The sequence below is a fragment of the Globicephala melas genome, chromosome 10 (assembly GCF_963455315.2).
Source record: "Globicephala melas chromosome 10, mGloMel1.2, whole genome shotgun sequence".
Taxonomy (NCBI): Eukaryota; Metazoa; Chordata; class Mammalia; order Artiodactyla; family Delphinidae; genus Globicephala; species Globicephala melas.
The window spans coordinates 29,280,401-29,290,419 of NC_083323.1; the positions used below are offsets into that span (position 1 = coordinate 29,280,401).

Consider the following 10,019-nt stretch of genomic DNA (forward strand, 5'->3'; position numbering starts at 1 on the left):
TATTAAGTATACACATCTTCAAAGGCACAGAATAGGGGCTTAGAATGGAGGTATAAAACAAATTAGATTTTTCTACTTGCCTGGAGAAGTATAACACTTTTGACCAAGACTTCTTTGTGGTTCTCATTGTTTCTTAATATTACCTTTTCCCTGAATGTAACTTATGGATTACTCTCACATGCTTTGGAGAAAGGGATAGTGAAGAAAATGACCACAAAATGGACAATTATGCAATTTCAGAGCACTACATTCTGGTACATATTAAGTGTTTTGAATTTAATTAGTATCTTAATAGATCAAATTGCATATTATTCCAATTATGCAAAGCTGTATTGAAAATAAATGATGCGTATATCTCATTCTTTTTATAACACTGCTAATTACTACATAATGGTTTAATGATTTGCAACTGGGTTAACCACACACATGGCATATTGTAATATACCAGTTTTATATAAATCCCAGGCAGTAAACAATCAAACATATTCTTCAACTGCATACATTTAATACAGAACCATGATATCCACTAGTTGGAAAACAGGCTTATCAGATTACACTCACATTTAGTTAAAAAAAAAAAATCCTATTACTACCAGAGTAACTAAATTTTGCTTTAGCCAATTCAAATTTTCTTTGTATATTCTGGGGTTTATTTTTGACTTAAATGTTGACTCCCTATTTGCAAAATTTGAGAAAAAAATCATATCATGAAATGATTTGAGAGTAGAAACTTAATATGTGTTTCTGATGATAGTTGTGAAAAAATTAATTAAGCCTCTAGCCTAACTTAAATGAATTTGTCCTTGCATTGCTATAATGGCATATCAATCAGACAGGATAGCAGCTTAATTGTTTTCTTAGTTCATTTATTTGTGCAAAATTTATATTCAAATCCACGCTGTTGGAGTCAGAGTCATTGTCAGATTTATGGAAGACTTCTTTAAATAGTCCTTGCAATCTTATTGGGTCACATTTTGAGTCCACATTCCAGCTCTATCGTTCAAAAATTTTATTGCATTTTGATTTGCACAGATGTAACAAAAATAAGTAACTAAGATACTGGTTGAAAAATAAAACATTTCTGTCTCTTCAAAAAAAATGTTAAAAGATTAGAAGATATAAAGACCTGTAATGATTTTTCTTACCTTTCTCAGCAGTGTGACATTAGGCATTTACACTCCTAGATGGTATCAGTATAGAATGCAAGCATCTCTTTGAAATCAGGTATTTCTGTGGCTTGTCAGAATCTAGGAAGTTTGAAAAAAAAGAGCTGGCTGGGTAGAATGAACGTGCTGAAGAATTATGGGAAATGTAGTAGGAAATAGTAATTCAATACCAGAAATAAAAGAAAAAAGGAAGGGACAATAACATGTGAAATGTAGAGATCCTAGTATCTAAACTGATTTGGCTGTGCCATTGTTGTGCTCACTCAGGAGAGTCAAATACAGGAAACAAAGTGGAAGATTATAAAATTATTTTATATAAGCTATTGTCACCATGCTTCTGGACTCACCACCTTGGGAACCGGATTTGAATATGCTTATGTGTTAGCCTGGACTGCTGAGACAGCCTGGCATGTAACTAAACTTCCTAAAATACTTTTGGAGATTTGTCAATCCTGCAAAGAGCACTTAGAGGGCATTAAAACTCTGGTGGTCTCTGTTTCACATTCACAGAGTGTGTTTGGTTTGGCTCACACTTTATCTTTTTAAAAAAAAAAGCCAACATGTTAATACTGTGATATGTCATATAATAGTAAATATAAACACTTAATTTCTGGCTTTTCTTATAAATTGGTACATCTAGCAATACTGAACCCAGATTTCCTTGTTGCCACAATAGGTTGGAAATGAGAGAGACATATTCTTGATCCAGGGAATGCATTCCCACAGTACACATTATTCCCTCTTGTGTCCCTGATACTGGGACCAACTATTGATTGGGGTTTGTCATCAACCTTATAGTTTATCTTGTAGCACTTTTTAATACTAGAAAAAAATTTATTTTCTTTTTTAAAATTTGTAACACTTTTGTCACCTTCTTGGGAACCTACTAGGAATCTGAATTTGTGACACCTGCTTTTTTGGCTTCCCATTGTTCACAGTCCATGATTAAATTACTCAGCCTGACATGCGTTTAATGTCCTCTGATTGTGTCTCAGTCATTCATTTAGTGTCTGTTTTATTGAATGCCAGTCATGGTGCTACAAACTGCAATAGTGGTGGTGGCACCAGTAAAGGTGATAAAAGGGTGAAAAAAGCACAGTTCCTACTCTCAAGGATCCCAGAATCTCTGAAGACAGATTTCACAGAATTTTAATTCAGTGAAGTGATAAGTGTTCTAAAGCAGCATGTTCCTAAAATATTATTGCTATAGAAATACACAGGAGATCAATGTCAATTCATACTCAGGTTGGGAGATTTAGGGCCCTTTGACAGAGGAGATGACACCTGGACTACACTCTGAAGAATTTTATGAAGCCTTATAAGTAAGTATTTAATGTCTGTAAAAATAATAACAATGTTCACAGTTTTCTGATGCTTCCTTTTTTTGAAACTACTCCTTCCCTTTGTTATGGAAGCAACCAGACACTCTGGGGCCTCCCCATCCTCTTTCCCTCCTCTTCAGGATAAAATTTCTGGAGGTTCAGCACTGCTTCCATCTTCCTTCCATTTCCCAAGAACTCACAGAGCTCAAAGTGGCTCTATGGCTCTCAACTAATTCTTGTTTAGTTATTGTATGGATAAAATGATCTTGTGTTGGGCAGTCTAGAACGATTTGCATGAGTATATGTCTTCTGAGTTCTGACTAACAGCCTTGAATAATTTAGGGTGTGTTTGTGTGTGTGTGGGGGGCGGGTTGTGTGTGTTTAGAGGGTACAAAAATAAACATGATGGAACATTTTCTAAATTCTTAGGGGAATTTGAGATTTAAAAACACTGACATTGACAAATTATTTCCTAATACTCGGAGTTATCATTAAGCAAGATCTTTTCCTGTAGAATCAAACAGTATGTTTTTTCTTATATTCTATTTTTCTGAGTTAATTCAAGAATGATTATTTACCTTTGGTAGTTTATAATGTACAAGACAGAATTAATGAATCTTGGGTTATTTTGGTTTTAAATGATTTGTTTATAAATCCCGGAAGAGACAGTATTTATAAAAATAATTGACAGATTAATGGCCAATGTTAGAATCTGTAGCAGAACTGACCAAAGTGTGATGCATAGCCTGGGAAATGGATTTGTTGGTCTTTGATATGAAGCACATACTATTTGTTTGCCCCAGTGTAGAGTTATTTATTATATCTTAACAAATATTGAATTATTAAATTCATAATTTGAAAAAGAAAAGTATAATTATATCCATATGTATTCTTAAATAATCAAATAGGATTAAGAAAAAATATTTTTCAAGTCTCCAAAGACATATATGAAGTAGTATAGGTATAATATATATCAAATATCTGTATAATATTATATATATTATATATATGTATGTACATATATACACATTCTTTTGTTTTATTTTGTTGTCTATTATGAAAAATACCTCAGCTGAACTGTATAAACATTCCTTTAAAAGTGAATCACGAAGTAAATAATATTTTCCCAAAATATTCCTAAATTTAGATATTTTAATAATTTCTATCCATTCTTTACATATCAGAAAAGGTATCAAATTTACTTCAAATTCAAGAATTCTAGATACTTAACCTCTAAACAGTATTTATTTAAACATATGGACATTTTAAGCCATGTACTTGTGTTCCTTTTTTCCAATAATTCAAGTTAATTCAATGGCATTAATTAATGAAAAATGATGTACTATTTACGAGGTACAAGTACTACTAATGTACTTGGTCCTGAATCATAATTTGAAAGCTATCAATCAAGGTACTGGAGGAAGCAGCCTTGGCACTACCATTTTGAAATGAGACTAAAACTTAATGGAGGAAGATTGAGTGGAGAGCACTTTCCACTCAGTTTTGTCTTTGTAAAATACAATTCACAATTGGTGCCAATGATTTTAGAATTCAGAGAAGAAAAGGAAATTCCACTTAGATTGCTGCCCACATTCTTCTGTTTCTCCAATTGAATTGCTTTGTATTGTTTTGCACTATTATCATAGTTACACTCTTGATCCCACTGTGTAATAGAAATGCACATCTTTTAAGTGTCTATCGTTAGAATATGAAACAGTCTTGGTTGTGAGACATCATTTGTTACTTGAATGAGCAGAGTGGTTGCTGGGGTTACAAGCAGGAATCTATTGTTCAAGATAATTATGGGCTAAAAGAAGTGATTTGGTTTGAGGGACCAATTCCAAATAGGTTGATGGGCTTCCCTCAGCTTATAACATATTGTCCAAGTGTCATATGTTTATGTAGTGCCAGGATATCCAATAATATGAGCAGGGTACAAGAGTGGGGAATTTAATAGAGTGATAATTATTATCTTGTATCATCTGGTCATACAAAACCAAACTCCAGTCAGCAGCCTAGGGAAGGTCTGGAACTAGTCTTATGCAAGTGAATGGCAAGACATAAGTAGGGTTCAAGGGATACAGGAAAAGGAACTGAGTTTCAAGGTAAGTCTCTCTTACTTCAACGCAAGCAGTTTGTTCATTTGAGACATATTTATAGATGATTACTATTAGCCAAGTATCTGCTAGATCTGGGAATGAAAAGTCAGACACAGCCCCTGTTCTCAAGTATCTCATAGTTTAATGAATTATTTAGGCACTTGCACAGATGGTTGTGTATAATCGAGTACATTATTGATTGATAAAGGTACCAGGATTATGCAGGTTTTGATGAGAGGCAGCTAATTAATCCTGAGGGATTATGGAGTAGGGAGGTGAAAGGTGTTCCAGATTAGAAAGTAGAATGAGCAAAGACACTAAATAGAGCGCTCAGCGTACAAGAAATGTTTCAGTCTTGGCCAAGTGTAAAGTAAAAGTCAATGAGTATCCGGAGTTGAAGCTGGTGAAATAGGCAGATTCCAAGTCAGGAGGACATTATTTTTCTATTCTATGATATTTCTACTCTGTACATAATGGGAAGTCACTAAGGGGATTTAATCAGGGGAGTTTTATAGGTAAAATTTTCATTTTACTTGATTATTCCTGTAGCTGTGTAGATGATACATAGGAAGGGTTCAACCAGAAGGCAGTTTGAAGGCTACTGCAGTAGTTCTTTTGAGAAATGATGAGGTCAGACCCATGAGAATGGGTTTAGTTGGGTTAAAGATAGAGGTGGTAGCAGACTTGAAATTTATTCAAGAAGTAAAGGAGGAAAAAAAAAAATTTGGCAGGCAGCCATTATGGCAGAGAAGATGCTGTGTGTTCAGCACACCCCTTTATTTTTCCTCCTAGGCTTATGGACAGACTACATTTTCCAGCCCTTACTGCAGTTAAGGTGGCCTTATGACTTGGTACTGACCAGTGGACTATAGCTAGAATTGCTACTTGCTACTTCTGGTCCTGGCTCATCCAAACCTTTTGTAATCTTGCTGTTATTTCTCTCACTCATTTGGATGCATAGGTTTCTGAGAAAGTATTCCAAGACCCCAGCACTTGATAGAAGGAGACTGCATCCCTGAATTACCCTAAGAAGCAAAGCTTCACTACTGACCTGTATTGAACTTTATTATGTTTAATTAGTTGTTTGTTTTTAATAACAGTAATTAACTTACATAACTTACATAAGTGAAAAAATGAACCACAATGAACATATTTAGATGGAAAGGATCATTTCAGTTTGACATGGTGAATTTTAAATAATTATGAAGTGATTATCAAAAAGGTAAAAATTGTAAGAGTAGATAAGGTCATTCAGGAAAGTGGTTGACTAAGGAAAATAGGAAATAAAGGATGAAATTCTTGGAGCACCAAAAGTTAGGAGTCAGAAATACAAGAAAAACAAGGAGCTGAAGCTGGAGAGAGAGTCAAAGTAAAATCCAGAGGGACTTGACTTTTACCTTTTAAGGTATAAGAATTTTACTCTTTAGGTGATGGGAAGTCTCTGATTGATTTAATCAGGGGAGTGATTTGGTAAGCTTTGCATTTCAGTTAGATTACTCCTGTAGCTCAGGAGATGACATGTATGGGCCTTAAAAATTAGAGAAGAGTTGAGAGGTTACTACAGCAGTGTTTATGGTTAATACAAAGTTGTCTTGGAAACAAAGTAAGTAAAGTTTCAAGGACAGAAAATACAGTTAATGGAGAGAATGAGCAAGGTTGCCAAATACAAGAGAGAGCTTCATTTTCATAATATGGAGTTTGGCAATATGACAATCAATAGGGACTTTAGCCATACCGCGGGTGGAGGGGGGGCGTTAAGCATGATGAGAAGTGAGGAAACAGAGACTGCAAAAGTAGACAAGATTTCTGATCATGTAATGAAAAAAGAAAAATACCTGGATCTTAGCCAGAGGTATTTATTTAGGGTTAAGTGATTTTTATCGTTGATTTTTGTTAGGATGAAAAAGGTGGTTCAAGTGCCAAAGGGAAAAAGTCAGAAGAGAAAAAAAGGGAGCTTAAAGATTCTGCAGGAGGAAGAGATAACTGACATAGCAAAGTCTGAGGAGTAGGAGAGGAGTGGAATCAACATCCAAATTGGTGGTGGGTTAACTTGAATAGGACATGAAGGAAACATTATCATCAGAGACTGGAGGAAAGGAAGTAGGGAGCTCCAGCATCAATGTCTGTATGCACGGATAGCAGAAAGGTGAGATAGTTCATACCCAATTTCCTCTATCTTCTCTAGAAGAAACAAACAAAGATACTGAACAAGGTGCTGGAAAATGCATGTATAGAATGGTCATTGAGGGCACCAAAACACTGTAACCAAGGACAAATAAAAAGATCTATACAGAGTACTGAAAATTATCTATTTTTACCTAAAAGCCAAGGACAATAATTGGTATGAACTTTCCAAATTATAATGATTAATTCAAGTGTTAGATTTCAGTTTCTAAAATCAATTATTTGGCAGTGCTTTTGGGGTTTAAATATGATGATATTTTATGATGAACACTGTCATCACTGAGCTACCTTTTCCATTGACCATATATATAAACATATTTACCTTATAATTAAAAAAAAATGCTTGAACTGTATAGTCACTTACATGGGGCCCTCCCCTGTCTTCATCTGTTAAGCCCATCTGGGAACACAGGTAGACAGGTATTCATTCTGTTAGTAATTCCACCTCTCAATTCTCGTTTCTCACATATCATCCTAAAGCATGAACATAGGACAAGAAAAATATCCTCCCGAAAGAGCATTCAAAGGAAATCAGCTCTTTGTTTACGGAAGAATTTCATGAAATGAGATTGCCTATAAAATAAGCCTCAGGTGGTGTTGATGTCAAAATCAATACCATTAAGGAATTGTCAAACACTACTTCTCAGAGACTTTTCCTGAAACACTCAGGTTAAGTTGGAAGCTTCTCCTCAGCGCCCTTTTATCAAACAAAACATGCCTCTGACGTGGCACTCTATGTGATAGAATTAGGTCCCCTTATCTGCCTAATAAACTCAGTCTCCTGAGAACTGGGGCTGTAAATTGTTCATTTATATTTCTAGCACTTTGAAGGCTGCTTGGTACTTGTAGGCAATCACTAACTGGTAATTGAATAAAATATTGGAAATAAGTGAATTATTGAATAAATAAGTGGATGAATATTCTCATATTCAGTGAAGATATAGATTCATTTGATTTCATGCCAGACCACACAAAAATGAAACAAAAAAAGAAACTAAATGACTAAATAAACCTTTCCATTGTTGGCATCAAGAATATTCAGAACATATATCCCATTTATGCGTACAATAGCTGCTATGATATTCTTTCTTATTTGTTTAGAAATGCTAAAGAAAAAAATAGGAGAAACGCCAAGGAGTAAAACGTGTACTATTGCATTCAAGAGCAACTCTGCATTACACAATACAATTGGCAAAAGACATCTTTCCAGTCTACTATTCTATAGCTCAGGAAGAGAAACTTCAATTAACAGTTAAAGTCATTGCACTGCAGTATGAATGTAAATCACAGAGTAGATAGTGCTCATATCGGTTTTCTGGGTTTCCTAAGCAAAGAAGAAACAGAAAAGTTTTCTGCAGATTCTCTACGGTTACCAAATCTTAGTGTCCATTTTTTAAGTCTATATTTTGAATTTAATTCATTTTGTGAGAAAAGATGAAAAAAAGTTGTGAATACTTAGTTTATAGCAAAGCCATTAGACCTAGAAAAAATTAATTTCATAAAATATATTGCTTTATAATATTAATAAAGAAAATACTACTTCCACTAATTGTCATGATTAGACACACTTGAACTCTTATTAAAATGAGTTCACGGGCTTCCCTGGTGGCGCAGTTGTTAGGAATCCACCTGCTAATGCAGGGGACACGGGTTCAAGCCCTGGTCAACTAAGCCCGTGAGCCCCAACTACTGAGCCTGCGCTCTAGAGCCGGCAAGCCACAACTACTGAAGTCCTCGTGCCTACAGCCCATGCTCCTCAACAAGAGAAGCCACTGCAGTGAGAAGCCCGCACACTGCAACAAAGAGTAGAAGAGTAGCCCCCGCTCGCCACAACTAGAGAAAGCCCACGCACAGCAACCAAGACCCAACACAGCCATAAATAAATTAATTAATTAATTAAAAAAAAATGAGTTCACATTGAATAATTTTTTATAGGATCAAATATTCAGAAGCTATGTTAAAATTTGAAAGCTGTAGATTTTCCAAAAATGGTAGTTTTAGTCCAATTTAAATATGATTGATAATTTTAATACATTAGTCAATGCATGGATACTAATTTTGAATTGTTTTAGAATTATTTCCTCTCTTCTCAAGTGAGTTCATAGTGTTAGTATGGCTAAATTTGACCTGTCACAAAAAGATGTTATAAGTGCAAAGAACATTAGACATGTAAATATTAAGGGAGCTACACCACTCTGTGATCTCAGGCCAAACTACTCTGAGCTTCATTTTTTTTTCCATCTGTGAAATTACTGCCCTATGAACAGTCCTGTATCCTTTGGAGAGTTTTCAGGATAATCAAAGGATCAACTTAAAACACTATCTACAGGGAAATTATTTTTAAATACCAGATGATTACATTTTCCCATATTTTTAAAGTAATTTGGAACTACTGACCAATTGTTTGCATGTTAGCTACAATTTGTTTGCTTTCATTATGTTTCATTATGTTTTTGTGATTTTTGTGGAGCTAGACTAGAACATTCCTGATCTCTTATTAGTTCTAAGAGTGGGAACTAAAATTTGTCTTTGAAATAGACTCTTTATTTTATCCTCGTGGAGGCTGAATTATTAAGCCTAAAAATATACCACCTGGGCTTCCCTGGTGGCGCAGTGGTTGAGAGTCCGCCTGCCGATGCAGGGGACATGGGTTCGTGCCCCGGTCCGGGAAGACCCCACATGCCGCAGAGCGGCTGGGCCCATGAGCCATGGCCGCTGAGCCTGCGCGTCCGGAGCCTGTGCTCCGTAACGGGAGAGGCCACAACAGTGAGAGGCCCACGTAACCCAAAAAAAAAATAATAATAATACCACCTCATTACTCATTACTTGAAGAAGACCTGAGTCAGTAAAATAATACACGTATGGCTTTTTCAGATTAGTAAATCCATCATTCTACATGATGATGTTAATAGCTCACTTCACTGGTAAAATGGTATCTCTTTGAAGAGATTACTATCATGCAAACTTGTTTTTTCTGGGGGGTGCAGTTTGATAATGTGAGTAATCAATGAGGTAATGTTGAACTGCAGGAATAGAAGTTAGAGACTATACCAGAAGAGCACAGACCCATTTTACATCCTTCAAATACATGTTGATCTTCTATTGTTGGGTAGAACAGGGTCCTGGAAACATAATTTCAACATATAGACTAAAGAGAAAAATTGCCAATAATAACTGCCCTGTGAATGGACACATCTACTGGCCATTTAGTGGAGCTGTATCTGAAGTTATGTTTTAAGTCTTTTTTG

At 35.3% G+C, this 10,019-nt stretch overlaps 1 long non-coding RNA gene across 8 annotated transcripts in view; it reads right to left on the reverse strand.

The window, feature by feature from the left end:
• LOC132597903 (uncharacterized) overlaps positions 1-1,254 on the reverse strand; it is a 403,919-nt gene extending 402,665 nt beyond the window's left edge. For 7 of the 8 annotated variants that reach the window (XR_009565347.2, XR_011377747.1, XR_009565348.2 and 4 more), the window contains exon 1: positions 1,146-1,254. This is a non-coding gene — a long non-coding RNA (uncharacterized lncRNA). The remainder of the gene's footprint in view (positions 1-1,145) is intronic. The other variant, XR_009565351.2, reaches the window with a different exon arrangement.
• Positions 1,255-10,019: the final 8,765 nt, after the last annotated feature.